Raw genomic sequence first — 24,403 nt, 5'->3', positions numbered from 1 at the left:
GTCAAGCAATAGCTGAAGCTAGAGTGTCAGCTTAAGAAGAATAAAAAGGATGCATTTTCTCTTGAAACTAGTGAAAACCTACTGGTAGTGAGAAAAGCATAGATAGCATTACAATGATGCTCAAATAATCTTCTGTACATGACATTAAATTCCATCGTTTTTTATCTTCTCCTTTCGCTGTCACACTATGCATCCACCTCAAAAAAACAAAAAGTCCCCACCCAAGCCCCCTGTTACAAACAATAATAAGAATCTTAACCCTAGGGTCTGGATGATGGTGTTGTGCCATGGGTCAGAGAGGTGCTGCAGCAGGTTCTCAAAAGGCCCCTTCCCTGTCACATTGTGCTGAATCACAAAGCCCAGGAACGCCAACATCGCCAATCTCCCTGCGCATTATCATAAACAACTAACAAAAATCATGTTACTACTAATCGGATGAAGGACTCAAGTAAGTAATTTTGGCACTAACCATTTGCGAGCTCCTTCTCCTTGGCCTCGACGGTGGGGGCGAAATTGAGGGGGTTGAAGATGCTGCCGGGGAATCCGACCCCATTGGGCGGGAGCCTATAGTTCTTGAAGATAGGGTCCTGATTGACGCTGCCGGGGTTCTTGATGTTTTGTCACAGCCGGATCTCGACGTAGTGGAAGAGGATGAATTCTTTCTTTTTTTGAGAAAAGGTAGCATGCTATCGCTTCATTCAACTAGAAAGTGAACTAGGCAACAAATTGAGGCATCCTGGGCCTCGAAGGTAAGGGAAAAGGAAAAAGACAAGAGAAAGGCTCATAGTATGAAAGAAAAATAAAAGAAAGACAAAAGAAAGACAAAAGAGAAACAACGAAAATCAAAAGCAGTAACGATCCTACGAGTCTCTGAGCACTCTAGTCTCCATCAACAAACACCCCAACGACCTTTTAGATTTCTGAAAAATTCTTCTGTTACGTTCTAACCAAATTACCCACCACATTGCGGCGATGGTCGTCATCTCTTTAACCCCTTGTGCACCTTTTGCCGCTACTCGTTTTCCATATCTCTGTCGAGGATGAACGATTGTTAAAAGGTAGTTTATTAGGTAGTAGACCTTTTAGCAAAGCCGAAGTGTAAGCGCAGCCAGAGAAGAGATGGTCCACAGTCTCCTTCTAGTCCAGACATAAAACACAATTCTCATCCCCGTTCCAAGCCTTTTTAAGGAGGTTGTCAGTGGTGAGCACCTTTTTTTTTCAACACGAGCCAAACGAAAATCTTGACTTTAAGAGGGGCTCTGATCTTCCATTGGCTTACCGAACTCTCGACTCTAACTCCACCGTCCAGGAGAAATTTATAAGCCGAGTTGACCGACAATATTTCAAAACGGGTCCACCTCCATTTTACTTCATCTTGTGTATTACATGGAGAAATCGTAGAAATTGTCTCCTTTTGTTCCGAAAGTTGGTCGCTTTCTATCTAAGACGTAGGGGTGAACCCTGACAGAATCTTATGCCACTTCCAACCATTTCTTCCCCAACACTTCTTCACTCTGTAGTTTTTGAACATGATTTTATCGAAGATACACAGATATATAGTTCGCAGTGGAGCTCGTTCACACCAAATGTTAGTCCAGAACTTGACGTTTTGACCATTTCCAATTGTGTAAGAGATGCCACATTTAAAAACCTCCCTGGTCGCTAGAACACTGTTCCACCATAAAAATAAGGTTTGAATGACCTACCTTCCACAAGTGGTTTCCTTCGTATATAATAAATTCCATCTATTAATGCACCCCACAAATGGTTCCTATTAGAAAAGAACCTCCACCACCATTTAATCAATAAAGCTACGTTCATAGTCTCTAAGTCTTTAACTCCTAAACCACCTTCATTCTTACTTTGATAGATAGTTTTCCACTGACCAGGCAATGTCCCCCCATAACAACTTGTTGAGCCAGTCAGGCGCGAACAGATGGCACGCCGAGTCCATATCAGTAAGACGGCTAAAACGGTAGACCTAGAGTACACCGGATACACGCGAGCCGCGCTGGACCAAGAAGTTATAGCAACGGCAAGCAGTTCCGAGCGGTTTCGATCGGCCAAAGGTGGTCCTATAATTCAGGAGATCGTGGCTGATCGTGCAAGAGGAATAACTAACGCAAGGGCAATTCTATAAATAAGCGTTCGATACTCTAAAAACGGGTCTTCGCCCCTGCGCACAAAAGACCACCTTTATTTTCCTGCATCTTTCTTTTCTGCATTTACCACTTTTTCATTAGGAGTAGTGTTCCCTGTAATTTAGCACACTCGGAGTCTGTCTGCCCTACGGGCATCACTCCCCTGTTCCTGTAATTCTTTGTCTTCCTTTTTAATAGAAAGTTGTTTTATCGGCCTTTCTTGCCGATCAGATCTCGAGTTGTTCAGTCGTTCGGCTCGTCTCTCAGCCGAGATACAGGCTTCCCCTCTATATTCGGCTCATCCTGCCGAAGCGAATTTACTGTAGAGGTTTTCGAACCCGGCTGATTCGATCCCTCATTGGCTGAATCGCTTGATCCGTCATGGGCGCAAACTTCGAGGGTCAAATCAACGGCCGCGTATCAACCCGACGCCCTTCCCGAGGAGTGTATTCTGACCTAGTCAAGGGTCGGGACTTTCGACCACCAACAAATTTTGGCACGTCCGGTGGAACCCTTTTGAGGTAAATTTGCATTTTATAATATGGCCGATGAAAACGCCATGAATCTCCGTAATAGGGCCATTTCTAGAAATTCTGGGAGTGAACAGCCCAGTAATTCGGAGAACGCAGTGGAACGCTAAGCAGTTTTACCGGTGGAAGGTGAGACTAGCGGTCAATCTAGCCAACAGGAGCCTAGTTTGACCCAAGCACTCAGCCAAATGACTCGGGTCCAACAGACTTTGGACCAGAATAGTCATGCGAGTACCGCGCGGCTGGATGCCGTTTTGGCCGCAATCACAGCCTCTAACGAGAACATAGCCCGAATAGGGCAGTTGTTAACTCGAAACGAACAGCCGATAGCAGGCCTTCAAGCGCCTGTGATAATGCCTGTGTTACAAAATCCAGTAACACCGGTTATTGGTCAGCCCCAATACCAGGGGGCACAGTATCAAGCGGCTTATAGACCGGTTGTTGGAAACACCGGTCAACAGCCGAAAGTGGCTTGGGGATTACCTCCACCCCCTCCAGTTGTAGCCTACCAGCCTCAAAATGTAGGGGCTAGGGGGCAGGCTCCGAATGCACAAGGGGTTAATCCCCTAGTACAGAATATCGGGGTTCAACAACCACCGAATCCAGTGCCAGCGCAAGTCCCCATACAGGGGATTAATAATGAGATTTATGCGCAAATAGAAGAAGCGATCTGGAATACTTTCGGAGTAGGCACAAGGCCAGCAATGCGGCCTGTATTCAGATCACCATATCCTGCTAATATAGATGTAGAACACCCATATCCGGCAAATTGGAAGATGCCGAAATTTGACAAATTTTCTGGAGATGAGACCGAAAATACGGTCGAACACGTCACTCGATTTACGGCCCAATGCCGCGAAGCAGCGGCAGATCCTTTTTTGAAGTTAAGATTACTCAACACCTCACTAACTAAGACAGCCTTCACTTGGTATACAAGTTTACCTGCTAATTCCGTTCGGGACTGGAATGAATTAGAGGGTAAATTTCATGAGCAGTTTTATAGAACCGAGCCTGAGTTGTCGGTTGCAGACTTGACTCAATTTAGACAAAGGACGGGAGAATCGGTTGATGAATATTTAAACTGATTTAAGACGGCTCGAAGCCGATGCTTTGTAAGGATGCCGGAATTGGAGTTTGCCAAAATGGCATTCAACGGCATGCATTTTAAAATTAAAGATCATTTTGAGGATAAGTTTTTTCCAAACCTGTTTGATTTGGGAGTTCGAGTTGCTCAATACGAGCAGTTTCGAAAACGAAATAATGACGACCGACCAAGGTGGAGCCGAAACAAAAATTGGAATAAAGGGAAAGAGAAAAATATTTCTTTCTTTGAAGAATCCTCGGCTCATAAAGAGCCGAATTCATCGGAAGAGACAGAAGATTCGGCTGATGAAGCCGAAATCTGTGCTGCCGAAATGGTGAGAAATAGTCAACCATATAAATGTGCTTTGCTAAAACCAGCAAAGTCAAGAGAAGCAAAAGCGCAAATATTAGCATTTAGTTATTCATTTGACATCGCAAAGACCGATCTTATTTTCGATCGGTTGTTAAAGGATGGACGCATTAAATTACAGGAAGGCCAAACTATACCTCCTGTAGAAGAGTTGAAACGCAGAAAATACTGCAAATGGCACCATTCATGGAGTCATAAAACTAGTGAATGCACTGCCTTTAAGAGGCAAATTCAAAAAGAGATAAATGAGGGTCGGCTGATCTTTGCTGACCAAGAAAATAAAGATATGAAAATTGATAAGAATCCTTTTCCATCACAGGTCAACACCGTGAACATGAAAGGGAAAGGGAAAGCGACTGCAAAAAGGCAGATCCAGGAAGAAATAGAAGAGGGTCGACTCATATTGGCCAACCAAGAAAATGAAAGTCAGATAATTAACAAAACTTCATTTCCATTTCAGATCAATATGGTGAATATCAAAGGAAAAGAAGTTTTGGACAAAGAGACCGCTGACAATGTGGCTCATGCTAAAAAGCATCTTCGGCTATGCATCAGGTGCAATGCCGAAATGACAAAAAAAGACTGGGAAGCTATCGTGAACGCCAAAAAAAGGGGGAACGAATGGAATGAACTGATGGCGTTCCCTGAAGATTAGGATGATATTCCCGATGGCGAGTACCAAGAAGAAGAAGGCTCGGATGCAACCTCTAATGACACTGAACCGGAAGTAGATTCGGTTCAACGCAAGAAAGACATGATGATGCAGAAGATCCTGCGTGACTACTACAACAACAGGCGTGAAGAACGTAATGGCCGATGGGACTACCATGACAGACCATTCGGCTCCAAGCCAAGGTTCCCTGGGTATCGGCCACATTGGCAACAACAAGCCAGGCCGAGACCAGAACCGGAATTTGAAGGAATGACTGAGAGTGACATAGAATTCCTCGGTCGCAGACTAGTCAACGAACTCGGCATACAGCCTTGGCCGAGACCGTGGGAGAGAAGAGAAATTCCAAAAAATCATTTAAGAACGGTTAAAGTACCGGCAAACGTGCCAGTGGATGAATGGCACGAAGTAGAAGTTAAACCATCGGCCAGGTGGCAGGGGCCGATGTTGACGAAAACTCAGAAGCGTCGACAGCAGAGGATGCAAGCCGAGGCAAGACAAAATTATGAAGAGGCGAAAGGGATGAGGCTCAATGTATGGCGACGCCCTGATGAGCGACCATACACTTTTCGTCCGATGAGAATGATCATGAGGCAGGCGGCTCATCACCTGCCCTTCAGTTGAAGTCAAGAATAGAACGGCCAACAGAGGCCGAGGTAGAAGAAAAAATGACCAGAAGGGAGTTAGAAGATAAAATAGCTTCCCTCGAAACAATAATCAAAAGAGAAAGGTGGCCTCCTAAAGAAAGGGAGGTCCGTATGGAGAGTGACTCTTCAGCCGAAACGGCCAAGGAATCAGAAGAAAAGAAACAAAGGATCAAAGGGAAATCGGCTGACGAATCACCGACCGAAGTAAATATGGTGTATGCTCTTCCTCAATCCTTCAAAGCGGAGCTAGTGGAGTACGAGGAATTCAGAGAAGAAGAAGAGAATGGGCTTACAGTAGCCCAATTGCAGCTAGAGGATGCTCAACAGGCCGATGCAGTGGTTTTTGAGAAACCATCGGCCATGCAGGCGAGGTTCATAAGGCCTCTGTTTATAAAAGCTTTGATAGAAGGTCGGCCAGTAGGCCGAGTTATGGTAGATGGCGGCGCTATGGTCAATGTGATGCCCACTTCCTTTTTCAAGAAGCTGGGCAAAGATGAAGATGATTTGAAGCCCACCGACTCAATCATGACCGATTTCACAAGAAACGGTCAACAAGCTCGAGGAGTGCTCACCACCGAACTCACGGTAGGTTCAAAAACTTTGAAAACTGCGTTTTTTGTAGTGGATGCACATAGCCACTACAACTTGCTGTTGGGAAGAGATTGGATACATTCGAATGAATGCGTGCCTTCCACAATCCACGGGAAACTGTTCTAGTGGATAGGAGATAAGGTAGAAGAAGTCCGGGCCGAAGAACGGCCTCAAATGATAGATGTCAACATGGAGGACATCGGCCACACTAACTGGGCCGATACTGATCCAGATCAAATTTCGTTCATGAAAGTGACGGAGGAGGGGATTCACTTAATTCTCTTTAAAGATATCAACGCCATGGTGGCTGATGAAGAGCCACCCAGATGGTTAAAATGGAGTCCCAAAAATCGGGAATAGAGGCTTGGCACAAGCCTCAACAAAATGAGCCGATCAACAAAATCGGCTATGAGGATAATTCGGCTGCCAAGGCCGATATGTTAGCACCTGATAATTCAGCCAATAAGGCCGAAGAAGTCATAAGAAACTCGGTTCATAAAGCCGAGAAAGAAGGTCAAGCGAAATCGGTCATGAAGACCGACAAATCATATGAGATGAATAGGCAAACAGCAGAAATGGAGCTAGAAGAATCGCCTATTAAAGCCGACGAGAAAAAGCTGGAGACCCAGGACTTGTTGATTGAAGTAAACCTGGGGTCTTGTGAAGACAACAAGCCGACATTTATAAGTTCTAAGCTGTCGGCTCAACAACAGGAAGAATTGAAGAAGCTGTTAAAGGAGTACACGGATTGCTTCACCTGGAGCTACGAAGAAATGCCAGGTTTAAGCCGAGAGATTGTAGAGCATTGGCAAGCCTTTCAAACAACCGGCTCGTAGGTTTGAGCCGAGTATTGTATTAAAATTAAAAATGAAATCGAAAATCTTTTAAAGGCCGGATTTATTAGAGCGGCCCGTTATGTTGATTGGGTGTCTAATATAATTTCAGTACGTAAAAAGAATGGTAAACTTAGAATTTGTATCTATTTTAGGAACTTGAATTTAGCTACACCGAAAGACGAATATCCAATGCCTATAGCCGATATGTTAGTAGATTCGGCTGCTGGTAATGAAATTCTGTCCTTCATGGATGGACATGCTGGCTATAATCAAATTTATATTGCTGAGGAAGATGTGGCTAAAACGGCTTTTAGATGCCCGGGTTCAATTGGAACCTTTGAATGGGTTGTTATGCCGTTCGGCTTAAAGAATGCCGGAGCTACTTACCAAAGAGCCATGAATTTTATTTTCCACGATTTAATCGGCAAAATGTTGGAGGTCTATATCGATGATATAGTTATCAAATCCAAGTCACAAGCCGAACATTGGATCGACTTGAAGCTCGCTTTTGAGAGAATGAGAAAATATAATTTAAAAATGAACCCTTTGAAATGCGCCTTTGGAGTTTCTGCAGGAAATTTCTTGGGGTTTTTGGTGCATAAAAAAGGGATTGAAATTAATAAAAATAAAGCAAGAGCAATATTAGAGTTACCGCCACCCAAATGCAAAAAGGAACTACAGAGTTTATTGGGGAAGATTAATTATCTTCGGCGGTTTATATCTAATTTAGCCGGAAGAATCCGGGTTTTTATTCCGTTACTTCGGCTGAAAGATAAAGAAGAATTCGTTTGGACAGAGGAACAGCAAGAGGCATTTGAAAATATAAAAAGATACTTATCAAATCCTCCGGTACTAGTACCTCCAAAGCCGAATCAGCCGATGAAGCTATATATATCGGCTGCAGATGAAAACTTGGGATGTTTGCTGGCTCAAGAAAATGAAGAGAAGAAAGAACATGCCATTTATTACCTAAGCCGACGTCTGTTAGATACTGAAAATAGGTTAACGGAGAATACCGATGTGAGAATCCGACTTTGCAAAATTATTTGAAGAAGACGATAGAATTATTATGCAATTTCGGAAAAGTCGAATTCGAACATTTGAGCAGACAGGGAAACGAGAAGGCAAACGAATTGGCCCAATCGGCTTCAGGATACAGAGAGCCGAAGTCAAAATCAATAGTAATACAGCAAAGATTGCTACCTTCAGTTCATATACGAGAACCGATCATAGCTCCTGTAGAAGTAAAAGATGATTGGAGGAAGTCATTGATCAAATATTTGGAGGATCCTAATATCAGGGTCGATTATAATATTCGAAGAAGAGCTCTCGGCTACTGTTTGTTAGATGGTCAACTATACAAAAGAACAGCCGAAGAAATTCTATTGAAATGTTTAGGGCCGGAAGAAGCTCTACTAGTAATGGGAGAAACACATGAAGGAATATGTGGAACCCATCTAGCAGGAAAGAAGTTAAGATGGACAATTCGGCACCAAGGATATTATTGGCCAACTATGCATCAAAATTGCATAGAGTATGCCAAGGGTTGCCAAGAATGTNAAGTCAAAATCAATAGTAATACAGCAAAGATTGCTACCTTCAGTTCATATACGAGAACCGATCATAGCTCCTGTAGAAGTAAAAGATGATTGGAGGAAGTCATTGATCAAATATTTGGAGGATCCTAATATCAGGGTCGATTATAATATTCGAAGAAGAGCTCTCGGCTACTGTTTGTTAGATGGTCAACTATACAAAAGAACAGCCGAAGAAATTCTATTGAAATGTTTAGGGCCGGAAGAAGCTCTACTAGTAATGGGAGAAACACATGAAGGAATATGTGGAACCCATCTAGCAGGAAAGAAGTTAAGATGGACAATTCGGCACCAAGGATATTATTGGCCAACTATGCATCAAAATTGCATAGAGTATGCCAAGGGTTGCCAAGAATGTCAATTTCATGGCCCAATTCAGAGGGTTCCTGCCTCGGAGATGTACGCGATAATTAAACCCTAGCCTTTTCGAGGATGGGCCATTGATTTGAATGGAGAAATTCAGCCGAATTCATCGGATGGTCACAAATTTTTAATAGTAGCCATCGATTATTTTACTAAGTGGGTGGAATCCAAACCCACTCGGTTGGTTACACAAAAGGGAATTATTGATTTTGTTGAAGATCATATAACTCATCGCTTTGGGATTCCTGAGACCGTCACAACCGATCAAGGGACAATGTTCACAGGAGGACAGTTTGTTCGGTTCGTCGAGTCTCGAAAGATAAAGCTGCTTCATTCGTCTCCCTATTATGCTCAAGCGAATGGACAAGTAGAAGCAGTAAATAAAATGGTTATCAACCTTATGAAGCGACATATCGGGAAATACCCGAGAAAGTGGAATGAAAAGCTTTCCGAAGTATTATGGGCATGCCGAACTTCAATGAAAACGGCGACAGGGATGACACCGTTTTAGTTAGTTTATGGCCATGAGGCCGTAATTCCAGCCGAGATAACAATTCCTTCTTTGAGGATAGAAAAACAAAAAGAATTATCGGCTGATGAATATAGCAATTTAATGAAAGATAAAGCAGAAGAATTAACAGATACTCGGCTGACATCTTTAGATAGTATGCAAGCATACCAAAGCCGAGTACGTAATGCGTATAATAAGAAAGTGCGATCAAAAACATTCGTCGTTGGTGATTTAGTACTTCGGCTGGTTTTTCCAATCGGTCAAAAAGAGCGAATATATGAAAAATGGTCCCCAAATTGGGAAGGACCATTCCAGATTAGCTGAATCACAAGAGGCAATGCATATTATTTGCAAAACAAAGACGGATCAGAAAGTAAAAAACCAATCAACGGAAAGTATTTAAAAAGATATTACCCATCCATGTAGGAAAATAATTAAAGTCAGAATTAGAATATTACAAGCCGAATCAGGATAATAAGTCTTTGAGTTGGTTCCATTCGGATATTAGATTGGATTGGGCGGTTTCAGCAGCTTTCCTTCGGCGCTTCATCAGAGGATGCACTTTGTAAAGTTGGGAAAGTTCTTCTTTAAGCTTTACCCCTTCCTTCTTTTTAGACTTTAATTGATCTCTTAGTTGAAGTCGACGCTCGGAGGTTTGCGCCAGAGTAGACTCGGCTGCTGCTAATTCTTCTTTAAGAGTGAAGATTCGCTTTTGCAGAGCCGATTCTTGATCAGCCAATTCTTTATCCTCTTGATGTACTTCAGTATGCAGAGCTGTTACATCAGGAATATTTTTCTTAAAATGATCAACACAATAAAAATGTTGATCTAAAGCTACAAGTTCGGCGCCTAAAGATTGCTGCCGAGCCAAAAAAGATCAAAGTTGAAGTGATAAAGTTGCCACAAAACATTGTATGCCGGGAGTAACATCTGTTTGATCGGTCAAATCAAATAAAAGGGCATACAACCGATCAAATTGTTCTGGATTTTGAGCCAAACTAGGAATACCGGCACCATATATTTTAAGACACTCGTCGAACTTGCTTCAGGTGTCCGACGAAATGATAATAGTTGAAGAATCATCCCCTTCGGTTGAACTGGGGCACGAAATCAAAAAGGATTGAAGAGTTACAGACAAAGGATCATCGGGAGTGGGAGCTTCTTGAGTCGAGCAGGGAGGAACAGCACTTTCATCTCCAGAAATTCGCCCAAGAGGTATGTTTGTTTGCTCGTCCTCTGCAGTTGATGTTGGGACAGGAGCAGGACGAGGTGATATGACCTCACCGGGTAACGGCGTTGTGCTTGCCGTTTCAACAAATTTTTTCTTCTTTTCCATCCCTCTCTTCTTCTCAAGACGGGTTTTCCTGCGAAGCTGCCGTTCCATCTGAGTCTTTGAGAAATGAGGAAAAGGAGCTCTTTCAGGAGAAGACTATGAACGCGTTAAAAGGAAAAGATAAATAGATGAAGAAAAATAAAATTTGCCTACTAACAACTGATTTGACGTACCCCGATATCAATTGTTTCGGTCGGGACACAGCTTGGTTTCGCAGCTGAGGATGGCACAGCAGTTTCCTCTAATGGAATGCTAGCCGAAGATATGTCTTCGGTTCTTGTTGGTGGAATATTAGCCGAAGGTATGTCTTCGGTTCTTGTTATTGGAATTGAGGCCGAAGGCATATCTTCGGCTGTGTCTTCTAGATTGTCAACCGAAGGAATACTGTCGGCTCGTCGAAATTGCCGCTTAGCAACTGATTTACGCCGTTTCGAAGTCGGCAGGGGAGAAACTTGTACGGTCTCAGTCGGTCTCTTATTTGAACTTGGAACCGATGAAGGTGTGGGTATAGACTGACAATGGAAATAAAATGAGTATTACAAACAGCAAAATAGAAAGAACAAAAGAGGAGCAAATTAGAAAACATTACAGAGGAAGGAGGCGGAGTTTCAGCAGCCTCTTTCTTTTTTCGTTTGATATGGATGGCTCGGCAGGGCCCTCCGGTTGAATCTTACTTGGGAAAGGAGCTACAAAAATAAAAAGAATGAGTAGCAGTAATTATAAGCAGGAAGTCATTTTCAAAAGGAATATTATACTGAGAGGATGACGAGTCTTGCGATGTGCATGCGAGACGATAGGAGCAAAGGTTTTCTTGAGGAAAATATCCCAATTTACAGTATAGCGAAAACCTAATGCTCCGGTATGATTGGTTTTGAAGCTGACCAATTTGAAGAATCGCCGCAGATGGTTTCCCATAGCCGAAATCTGATCGGCGTCAGCTATGCTCTTGGTAGGCGGGCGATGAGTGGCCGTATTAGCCGTGAAAAACTTGGCCGGAGCAGGAATGGCCTGGGTAAAACCAAATTGGCGCGCCACAAACTGTGGAGAGTAGACCTCGGTACTGGGCAATAACTTCGAGCGTGACTTCAAGCCAATGTGCAAGTCCCGAGGAGCCAAGAAAGGATACCAAACGTCAGAATACTCGCTAGCACGAGAAGAGGCGAGTTCACCCTGAAATGATTCATATCTGGCCAAAAACCAAGGGGGGCCAGTAACTCGATCAGCAAAAGGAGACCAATAAATAAGAAAGTGAGGGCACGAATTATAAAAACGAAAAAATAAGTGAGGAAGTCCAGAGGATGCCCTGGTGTAAATGGTGGAGGACAGCCGAGAGCAAGTCCGTAGGAGTCAAAGCGAGCAGCCGAGCTCAAATCTAAAGGTTCTCGGCACAGCCTACTGAAATAAATTTGTAAAAACATCTGCAAAAACCAAAAAACACCGCAACCCAAGCTAATGGTGACATCATTGTCATTGGGTGACGGCCTAATAGAGTCAAAAATCTCTCTGTAAACAAAAGCAAGAAAATAGGGCCCCAAGGCCAATTTATCGCCGTTAGATAAATCAACGGCGATAGAAACAAAATCTCGGTTAATTTTCTGCGAACGAGTGCAGAAAAGATTATGACAAAACCAGTACAGAAGGAATGCAGTATGTTCCTTCTTAGTGACCGGAGCGGGAGATTTACCTGCAAATTTACGAAGAAATTTGGAGTAGGCCAAATCATTGATATCAAGATTGGCCTCAAAATCAGATACACCATCAGGGTTATAAGCCATGGAAAGGGTGATACCATGAGGGCGCAGGCGAACAATGGCGACGACGTCAAAAAGAGTTGGGGTGAGAGGACCGCCTCTAAAAAGAAAAATGTTGAAAACAGGGGACCAGAAACAAAGGGCGGAAGCCAAAAGAAGGAAGTCAGCTGAAGGAGGTTTTCGGGATAGCTGGATGGCTTCATAGATGCTAGTTTCTCGTCATAAATCGCCGTGAGTGGCTTGTACACGATCCAACCAAGCCAAATAGGCGTCTGAAGTACTAGGCCAAGTTCGAAGACTTCTTCCCATCGAAGCCGAAGGATACCACGAATAAAGATGAATATTTTCAGCCATCAAAGGAAGACCTTCATTAGAAAATGAAAAATCATCGGCAGATGGGTCTGCGGTAAATGAGAGACCCAAGATAAACCTGGCAGGGTCCGAATCAAGATATGGCCTAAGCAGAGTATAGTCCAAGGAAGGACGAGTGGGCAATGGCGGAAGAGGCGCCATGCATCAAAGCAAAGAAAATGCCAAAAGAAGCAAAAGAAGAGTTTCCTGGAAAACGAAGAAGGAATAGAAGAGACAAAAAGGTAAAAGCTTGGAGAAGAAGAAAGGCCATCGAATCGAACCGTCCTATCAAAGCGAGTTTCGAGGTCGGCTTTAATGATGATTAAACGGCGGTAATTAAAATGACCTAATTAATGCCGCGTATGAGGCAAAAATAAAGAATGTGATCAAGGCCGTAAAAGAAAGAATCAGCGGCCAAAATTAAATCGTACAAAAGATTGTATTACAGATTGTGTCAGAGAATTTAAACTTGATTGGATCGAGGAAGACGCCTCGGATCGCACTTGTTTTTCAGAAGATAAGACAAAGAGTATGCCAAGAGTTCGAAAAAATAGCGCCAGCTACCGAAGCATCGCTTCAAAAGCTGCCGAGGGGGCAATTGTTGAGCCAGTCAGGCGCGAACAGATGGCACGTCGGGTCCATATCAGTAAGACGGCTAAAACGGTAGACCTAGAGTACACCGGATACACGCGAGCCGCGCTGGACCAAGAAGTTATAGCAACCGCAAGCGGTTCTGAGCGGTTCCGATCGGCCAAAGGTGGTCCTATAATTCAGGAGATCGTGGCTGATCGTGCAAGAGGAATAACTAACGCAAGGGCAATTCTATAAATAAGCGTTCGATACTCTGAAAACGGGTCTTCGCCCCTGCGCACAAAAGACCACCTTTATTTTCCTGCATCTTTCTTTTCTGCATTTACCGCTTTTTCATTAGGAGTAGTGTTCCCTGTAATTTAGCACACTCGGAGTCTGTCTACCCTACGGGCATCACTCCCCTGTTCCTGTAATTCTCTGTCTTCCTTTTTAATAAAAAGTTGTTTTATCGGCCTTTCTTGCCGATCAGATCTCGAATTGTTCAGTCGTTCGGCTCATCTCTCAGCCGAGATACAGGCTTCCCCTCTATATTCGGCTCATCCTGCCGAAGCGAATTTACTGTAGAGGTTTTCGAACCCGGCTGATTCGATCCCTCATTGGCTGAATCGCTTGATCCGTCGTGGGCGCAAACTTCGAGGGTCAAATCAACGACCGCGTATCATCCCGACGCCCTTCCCGAGGACTGTATTCTGACCTAGTCAAGGGTCGGGACTTTCAGCCACCAACACAACGGTATTCCTTCACCAAAAAAAGGCTCTCCTCAAGGCTTCTAGACGACGCAATACCCACTTCGGTGCCTTGAAGATCAAGAAGTAATAAAGAGGCAGGTTTGAGAAAACTGAGTTCACGAGAACTAATCTAGCTCCTTGTGATAAAAGTTTAGCTTGCCACCCTTTGATCTGCCTCTCCATTTTGTCAATGACAAACCACCAGTCTTCTTTTTTTAGACGGTCAGTTGTTAATGGTAGACCGAGATAGTTAATTGGGAAAGATCCCAGTTTACACCCTAATAAATTCGCCAATCTCCTACTGAGTCGTTCATTCCGCTCCATTTAAAATAATTTAGACTTCCGTCGATTAATTTTCAAACCAGATGCCCACTCAAAAATTTGCCACGAGAAAAGAATATTTTTTACTTGTCTTTTTTTAGCCTCACAAAAGAAGATAGTATCATCTGCATACTAAATGATAGCTACTTTAGTCTTTTCATTGGGTCCGATGCCTCTCGATAATTCATTACAAATGGCTCTTTCCGTCAATCTCGCTAAACCTTCCGCCACCAACAGGAATAGATAAGGGGATAGCGAGTCGCCCTTCCGCAAACCCCTTCTAGCTTTTATTTATTTAGTTGGTGATCCGTTTACCAACACCGCCACCTTAGCATTGGATATACATTGTTCAATCCAATAACACCACTTACAGTTCGCCCCAAGCCAAGTCAAAATCTTTTTCAGAAAATTCCATCTTACTCTATCGTACGCCTTTTCGAAGTCAGCTTTAACTCCTACACTTTCCACACCTGTTTTCGAACACCAGCTGGTAATTTCATTGGCAGTAGCAATTAATGAGTCCAGAATGAACCGGCCTTTGATAAAGGCAGACTGCGATGGGGAAATAATGTCTTTCATAACCCCTGCTAATATGTTGGCAAGTACCATAGATATGATTTTTTGTACACTGTTGATGAGGCTGATAGGTCGAAAATCGCTTGCCGTTGTAGCTTCCTTCTTCTTAGAGATAAGACAGATGTAGGAATAATCCATAGGTCCAGAGTGAAGATTACATAGAAACATGTCGGTGGAGATATTGAGCAAATCATCTTTGACCACCTCCCAAAATTTTTGAAAAAATCTTATATTGAACCCGTCCCGCCCCAGGGTTTTGTCACCGCCGAGCTGGAAAGTAGCCTTCTTGATATCTTCTAATGAGAAAGGCGTAGTCAGATGGTTCGGGTTAGGGAAGGGTATGGTTGTGAATAAGCTACTGCAATCCCTGTTGCTAGATTATGTGTCATGTCCGGAGCAAAAACTTCTTTAAATTTAGAGTAAAAATAATCCTTTTTTTCTTCTTCTCTGTAAATGGTCCTACCGTCGTCTTCAACCGTATGGATGAAATTTGCACGTCGCCTGCCATTTGCTCTTGCATGAAAGAACTTGGTATTGCCATCGCCTTCTTTCAGCCATTGTTGTTTGGCTCTTGTTTTCCACAAAATCTCTTCCTCGACGAGTCCATCCCGTAGTTGTGACTTAAGCAGTTTTTGTTGCTATTGCTGTTCATGAGTGACCGAAAACCTTTCTTCAAGAAGATCCAGTTTGTGAATCTCTTCTGCTAATATTTTCAAAGATCTAGAAATACAATGATAGCTCGATGTGCACCCTTCTTTAATTCTCTTGCGACAATATCTTAGTTTAGCAACAAAGGTAAGAATATTGGACGCTTTATTCGGCACCTCCTTCCACCAGATCGACACGAGATTGCAGAAATCTTCTCTCATAAGCCAAGTCTCCTCAAATCGGAATAAGTGTCTACTCACTTTATCACCGATGGATAGAAGAATAGGATTGTAGTCAGATGTAACTCTCGGTACTGCCACTACTCGAGTCAAAGGAAAGACTTGATCCTATTCTATGGAAATAAGAAAACGATCAAGCTTCGCAAGGGTGGGGTTACTTTGCATATTAGATCACGTGTAAGTTTGATTGGCCATAGGTAAATCGATCAACTCCAATGTGTTTATCAGATCGTTGAACATGGTCAAGAGACGTCTACTCCATGCTCGACGCTTGCGCTCAAGCTGATTTCTGGTTAGATTGAAGTCCCCACAAATTGCCCATATCCTTCCACACACTCCCTTTAGCACAGCTAGTTCATTGCAAAAATCCTCTTTTCCTTCCCATGAAGGAGGGCCGTATATGTTCATTATGAGAATAAATGTTCGCCTGTCCAAGTGCTTCAACCACGTAGTAAGAGAGTAATCGCGCACGATTACCTCACAACATGAAAAACTTTTGAACTCCAACAAATAACAATTCCCCCAGAAGCTTCGTTCGATTTAATAAACTGACATTTATCGAAATAAGATCCAGCAAAAGAGGAAAGAAAAGAACGTGAAACATCCTCCACTTTTGATTCTTGAAAACACAACACAGACTTCTTAAACTTAGACACTACCGATTTCACGAGACATCTTTTATTTCGGTCGTTCAGACCCCTAATGTTCCAACTACATAACTGAATCATGACAGCCTAAAAGACCACCAACTCCACCATAACAACCCACTCAACAAAGATGGTCTAAGGAGTGACGCACAGGAACTCCTTAAAGCTACCGACCTCCTCATTAGTAAGGAAGATCCCATACTTGGTGCTTTTGTTCTTTATCCTACTGAGCTTCGCTACGCCTGGATCGACGAGTGTGGCTTTTTTCGTCTGCCCCTTCTGGTTCTTGCGCAATGGATTTGCTACTTTTGATATTTCACCCTCCTTCAGGAATGCTTTGCGTGATATTGCCCTGTCCAAAGAATATATATTTTCTCGGGTAGAATGACGAGCACTCTTTCTTATGGCACTAATAGGAATCGTCAAGATTGCACTTCCTAGGTTCGAATCAGTTTCTTTTCCATCAGTATGGACCTTGCTGTGGCCTGCATAACCCATCATACAGTCACCATCATCGATTAGTATCCCGTCTAAATCCCCCCCCACAAAGTGATCCCGGTTAACTCCCACCAATGGATCGTTCCACACAGATCCTCAAGAGCAAGGCCGCCAACAATTAAACCCACATAATTAGGATGTGTCGCTTCTTCAGATGGTGGGATGGGCTGTCCCCCTTTAATCATACGGAACAGAGGTCTGGGTGGAGAACAATATGGAATTTGCATCCCAAAACAACAGGCCCCATTTAAAAAGACTTTAAGAAAGCCCGAGGAAGTCATGAAAACCGAGTAGGCCCACAGAAGGGTCGTAGATTCCAAAGGCCCGCCATTGCCCAAAGATGGATCGAGCAAAGTCAAGCCTTGGGTCCACTCCTTTTGGGGGGGGCTGTCCAGTTCCTAGTCGAGCCCCAGCTATTGCAAGTCCAAACACTGTTCACATTTATAAGAGCCACTCTCGGAACCCTAGGAGGACCCGAGAAAGCCCCTTCTTCAAACCAGCGAGGCACGCTTCGCGAGGGGAGTCCCACCACTTAAGGGTAGCCAACACCTTTCTCCTCTTGGCTAACGACGAGATCACCCCATTCCCCATCACCTGACCCCATCGTCTCCTCTGCCTTTCCTTTCTCCACCAATACATACTTTACTTTTTCTTTGTAGTATCTCATCGAATTCTCCATCCCGTATCGCTCATTTAAAAAGGTTCCATGTTGGTCGATCGTGCATCTTTCGAGAGGCCATGTTGCTCGCTGGGTAAAGAGCTTTGCATTCCATGTACAAAGATGTGTCGGGTCGTAGGGTACGAGATCTTTGACCGTTGGGTAAGGAAGGGCCTTCCCGTCCGTCATTGGCGTCGTTTGCATCACATCGTCATCGGAATCGTGGCAGTCGTTCCTGGATTGAAGGTGAACGCCATCTATCTCTGAGTTCTGATGAGTTCCAAGTATCACTATTTCCGGTATCTTCGCCTTCTGTAGAGTTATTATTCCGTTCATCTCCACCTTGTAGGTTGACTCACCTTGCCAGTCGCTGGCCCAGGGGATACGTTTGATTGCCACCTTTGTTCTGATCTTCCCCTATGAAGGGGGTACCACGGTCGTCGTTGTCGAAGGGAGCCATTCTCTCTATTTGGACAGCCGCTTGTACGGTAACGTCCCCCAAGGTTATTGCCAAACTTTCGGGGATGTCGGTGAGATCGTCGACGGCAACTTGGCAGCGAAATGCAATGAGGTCCATCATATTCAAGCTGTCGTCATCACCTCGGAGTTATCTACCGAATCCATTGACAATTGTAGCCACCCTGGCTTCGAACCAGCACTCGAAAGGTAGGTTGACGAGTTTCACCCAGGCTTTGTAAGTGAGCTGGGATCGGCTCGTGTTGATGTAAGGGTTCCATTCGTAGCATCTGAGTTGGCAATGTCAAAATTTGATGACCTCCCTTCTAAGAAGTTCCTCCGGGTGAACCCATTGTGGCAAAAAAATCACGAAATCCCTCTCATGGTGCCGTGCTACATGCAAGTTGTCAGAAAGACCGCCAATTTGATTGCGAAGTCGTTTGCGATCGTTTCCTGGTAGTAGTGACCCAAGTTTGCTGGTCCAATGATGTTAGCTAGCACGGTGTTCCGACACAGATTCTGACGGGAATGGAACCCCTCCGTCAGCGGGATGAACACCTTTATCGAAGGAGGACGAAAATGCAAAGCATGTTGCATCTTCTCCCTGCCAACAGCTCCACATTTTCGACAGTAACGGGCAGGGTGACCGAACCTGAAGCACAAGGTGCACCTCAGAGGTTCTCTACACTCTCTGATTTTGTGGTCCTTTGCCAGGCACCTGAAGCATCTTCCCACGAGGTTAGGTATGTGAAAATGGGATGTATGATGGGCAAGTTTCAAAGGTTTCACAGACTCAGGTTGCTGAACATGTTGGAGAAAGGCCTCTTTATAAGAAGCCTCTGGGTTAGGTACATTTGCTGATGTGATCTCCTTCTTCTTCCACAAGTTATACTGGGTACCCGTAAAGCTTTCTCCCAGGGGAAAGGACTGTATGAATTAGTTGTCGCAGCTGAGGATTCACCGACGAAAGGAAACACGAGGTTAGTCTCCCTTCCTTGTGATTTGCCATGAGACCCTCCGGTTTGTCCTCTTCCTTTTGTTTTCTTCTGATGGTGCGCCATCCTCAGATTCCAGGATATAGGTGTGTGAATCAACTTTTGCAAACTCATGTAGCTTTTCTTTTAGTCTTAGAAATCTTTTCTCCAGCATCAAATCAAGGGCGAGGGTGGGAAGGACGGTTGTTGTTGCTGATAAGTCCCGTTCATAGTTGCAAGTCTTCTTAGGACTGCCTGTGCTCCATTCAGCAGAGAGAGGTCTCCTCCGAGGTGGGTATCCTTTTTTCTGTCTACAGATCATTGCTTCCTTGTAGCTTGTACCGCAGCAATCCTGAGCTCTTCCACTTCCTATTCCACCACTTGCCTTCAGCGAACCTACTGCTCCTTGGTTGGGGCATGATGCGTCTTCCCCTTCTCTCATTTGTTTCTCTCCTAGATTCACCAGACCTTGTCGAGGACGGTGAGGGAGTAGTCACCAGTGAAGGTATCGACCATGGCGGCCACGGTCATGAGCTCTGGCAATGAAGGTGGTGGACGAGCTCATGGTTAATTAATAGTTGTTCTTTCTTGGAAAGTATCTTTTTGAAGAAGATGAATTCGATGACGAAGAGGGTGGAGGATGAGGCGAAGTACTCGGCCTTTCCTACATCGTACCACAACAGCACATTGGTGAGCCCGATCTTGGTTAACACCTCAGGGATTAGCATCCCAACCACGTCGAGCATCGTCTACCGTCTGTTCACCAGCTCTGCCTGCACAAACCACTTGAGGTTCTTCGGGTCCTCCAATAAAAATATGAAGTTGCACGTGGTTAAGTATTTCTTTATTTATTATTAAAATTCCTATTTTTGCTAACATCACATGTTAATGATTTCGAGTCCTAATTATAGTTAAAAGTTTGGAATTCATCGAAATTTCAAAAATAGCACTCTTCGGAGTAAAATAATTATTTCAGAAGTGCACATCAATTTCAAATAAAAATCACAAGTTTCAAAATTCGATGACAAACCATTGGGAGCAACTTCTCTCAATTGACAAGCACCACTGCAATTGCTAGTTTTTTTTTTCTGTCCTCTTCGAGGCCTGTGATACCTCATCCATGCAGCTTAGTTCACCTTTTCAATGAATGATGCGGATAGCATACAACCTTTTCCTCAAAAAGAAAAAAAGCACAAGTAGTTTAAAAAGTTAACTTTAATTTCCTCGTGACGTGATTTCACTTTTATCACCTATGAATCTACTATTAAACAGTGTATAAAATGATATGTTTGAAAAATCATATTATGGTAAAGTACATATTATGGACCGATAAAGTGTTATATTGCGTCATTAGATGATTTGTAAACAAATAATAATATTAGTTTACCATCTTGGTTAATAATAGGTCCTTACTGTAACATAAAATAAATTATTATAAAATACGTAAGTATAATTTTTTAAATCATAGTATTGCTTGTTTGTTTCACCGAAGGTGACGCTCAGATTAAAGTAAACTTTCATGAACTATGGTTCAAGTAAAAGTTATTATTTTTTTGCTTTGTTTGTGTATTGCTATGAAATTGAAGTTATTATAGCTATCAATACTCAGATTGAAGCAAATTTTATGCATGATGAATTTCAGCAAATTTGCTATTCCGCGAATCACACGCACTACACAATTCCCCGAGAGTAAAGCAAAGAGTTAAGTCATTTTGTGCCTAGTTCTTTAATAAAATACTACTGACGATTCAGTAGTGAATGCTAAAAAATAAAAAAATAAAATAAATACAAGGACATCAGGATGTGCAAGTCGTAATCCAATTTGAAGGTCTCTTTCTGTAATCTCGTAGGCCTGTACAACTATCATCAATGTTCTATCCCGTAGGACATAAAAAAGCATAACAGGCAAAGAAGTTTAGATCAAGTTTGCTTCAACAAACTTGAAAAAAGTTTGTCATTGTATAGCAGAATGCAATATGCAGCCAGACCACTAGAAATTCAATCTTGATGTGATTTCGTTAAATCATCTGAGAATGCATGAAATTTGATGTTCTAGCTGCATATTGCATTCAAAAACTCGATGATTTCAGATAGATCTTTTGAGAAAAACAAGAACTTATTAGAGGCATCTATTGAAGAAGCCTTCATAGATTAGCAGGTATAAAAAGCATCCCCCCTCAGACACAAGATGGTCCACATGGGCCAGATAAAATCCATTATGCACCACATAACAAGAATTCCAAATTTACCAACTAAACAGGACTGGGGAGCAAGGACAATAGACAAGTCACCCACTTAGTAACATGGAAAAAAGCAAATAGTTACCAAAGGGCCGTAATTTGCTCACTTTCTGCACTTTAGGGGATCAACCCCTAAGCACAAGGTGGAGTCCACCGACGCCATCAAAATACAGCATCTTCTATACAACAATTTTCTACAATATGAGATAAAATAGATAATACAGGCACTTTGTGCTAAGTCACTAGCAATTCTACAACAGTGAACGGAAAGGCCAAAAACAATAGACTGAATCATCAATCATTATCCATGCCTTTTCAAGTACATGGGATGCGATATAAAACAATTAAAGGTTCTAACAAACTCGAAGCAATGTTATCATGTAGCCTAAGCAACCCTTGGTAATAGACCATCTCACCTTTAGCCAAGAGGTTGGGTGGTAATTATGGAATCAGATAACAAGCTAAAAATAAAATACTAAGAACTATTAATACATGTGTACAATCTCAGAGATTTTTGTTTGATCCCTCTAGAAGCAAATATCTATTTAAGAATGTTTTTTATAAATGGCATCAAGGTTGAATTTCTAGTGGTCTGGTTGCATATTGCATCGCATATTACATATGCGGCTGTATTAGCTGCTTTTTGGAACAATGATTATCAACAAGAGATATTTTATGTTTGTATATAATTCCCTAGATCACAAACTTGGTTTAAGCACATTCAACTTGATTTAAGCACATTACACTTGCTTTTGGGGTCACCCCAAAAGCCTTACAATTAATCTAGTCACACCTCTATGCGTTAGTGAGAGGTTCCCTCCTGCACGTTTGCATACAAGAAAAATGCAAGGTAACACCTATAGATGTCGTAATGTATGGCTTAAACCAAGTAAGGAACACCTATATCACAGCTGTGAGAGATCTACAGTACCCTCTTTGGGTGTATAAGAAATATTTTCCTAAAATAATAAGGAATATGCCATGTGACAGCTATATAGGAGGTGATGTACATCCCTAAACATGAAAGGAACACCCATACCAATCAGTGAGAGTTCTCGTCTTGCTAGTTAGTACCAACTTTGATTTGATATACAGAGCAAGTGTCATGCCCAGGGATCCCTTTGGATTTAAAATCCAATACGGAAGTGCCTAAATTTTTTTTTTTTGAAAAACCTAACCCCCCAGGGTATGCTAGATCCGCCACAAATATAGGGAGTCCACTGTTCACACGGACAGAGTCTTCCCTGTATTTGCATGGCGTCGTATAATAAAAAATACACAATACAAGATACAACCACCACATGTGAACATCCACATAATCATACAACATTCACATTCACATTCACATTCACATCTATCAGTTTAAAATGTTTCCTACCCGAAAACTCGTTTTGAAATACTAACATCCAGGAAAAACCAAAAAACTTTAAAAACTGTTTCACACACATAAACCTTTTCCTTTTAAAACTCGCTACCACGAGGGGTAGAAAACCATTTTCATTTTTGCAAGAATCATAAATCCTTTATTACATTCATAAAACCAAATGAATCCAAATATAATAAATCACTGAACCATAATTACTGTCTAAGTCATTTATTTAGAAGAAATCGAGTTTAAGAATTAAACCGAAGAGACGGGTCCGAAAGCTCTATTGAATCGCTAAGTGCGCTCCTCACGAACCGTCCCACTAGGACCCGCAACGTCACCCGTAATGGGGGTTGGGGGTGAGAACATGTACATATGTCTCCCCTCCCAGTGGGTATTGCAAGCCGACTAGGGCGAGGGGTACTCACCAGTCACGGAGGATAACAACAAGTATAGATAATAGTAATATAGTAGCAATGATAATAAGGAAAACGAGATGTATATATATGAATCACTACCGCTACTGTATGCATGCATCAACCGGACGACAAGTCCAAAGGTAACCCAATCAGAAACATGCCATATTGGTCTGCACACCTCAGGCCTATGCCACAACTGCTCTTAATCTGTAAATGACCCCAGCATAAGCTCTTGGGTCTGAAAGCATATAACACTTTTTGGGCTCACGGGCTGGCACTCCCACCCACTTTTTCGAAAAAGAACACTCTCTTGCGGTGAATCAGATCGCTGGTGTTCGTGAAATACGTATGAGCAGTGGCGATCGATGCTGATATACTCAATAGCCAAACATCGGCAACTAGCCGACAATCCAACCCCTAAGGGTATACTGACCGCGTAGGTCACCAAGTAGTCCAACCGACAAGTAGATCACGATAACGGATACGGTGTATCGACTGAATAGGTCACAATACAAGATACAAGAACCGACCGACTAGGTCATAGCCAAATATCGGCAACTAGCCGACAATCCAACCCCTCAGGGTATACTGACCGTGTAGGTCACCAAGTAGTCCAACCAAGTAAATCACAATAACAGATGCAAAGCACTGACCGACTAGGTCATAAGTCTCACAAATAATCACAAAACCGGTCTACATCTAAAACATGATACTGGGTATGCAACTAACTAAGTAAAGTAATAAAGAAATATGGTATCGGTGCTAGGCTCAACATATAACATGCAAGATAAACAACAAGGAAAGGGTGAAGGGAATGTCACCGAGCATACACCACTGTACCGACATCGGGTCGAAGTACCCACCTATACGTATACAGCATTAGTCTCCCGACTGTGGAAGAAGTATCAACCGGACCTACGAAGGGTCCACCGGGCTAGAATCCAACCCACGAATACAAGTCACAACATCACAATCCCCCACATGAAAACCTATGGGAATCGGTTTCCCAAACCGACTGTCGTAACACGTCGGAAGTCCCAAAAATCGAATCGAGACTCCGCCGGGACCCACAAACAGTCCCGGAACACACCAACTCGTGCAAAGAGTCACCCGCTGCCACTAAAGGCAATTATTCGTGCAACTTGGTAGCAAACACACCACCTCACATCGAAATGCTTATCGTCGGATAATCGTTCCGATACGGGTTTCCAGAAATGTCAAATTCGAAACCGGAACCCATCGTCGCTCACCTGTCATTTCCGAACACTCA

General features: G+C 43.0%; 1 pseudogene; it reads right to left on the bottom strand.

Annotated features, from left to right (window-relative positions):
- LOC109709083 lies at positions 199-19,869 on the bottom strand (annotated as a pseudogene).

The sequence above is a fragment of the Ananas comosus genome, linkage group 4, assembly GCF_001540865.1.
Source record: "Ananas comosus cultivar F153 linkage group 4, ASM154086v1, whole genome shotgun sequence".
NCBI lineage: Eukaryota > Viridiplantae > Streptophyta > Magnoliopsida > Poales > Bromeliaceae > Ananas > Ananas comosus.
This window is presented reverse-complemented; position numbering and strand designations above follow the sequence as displayed.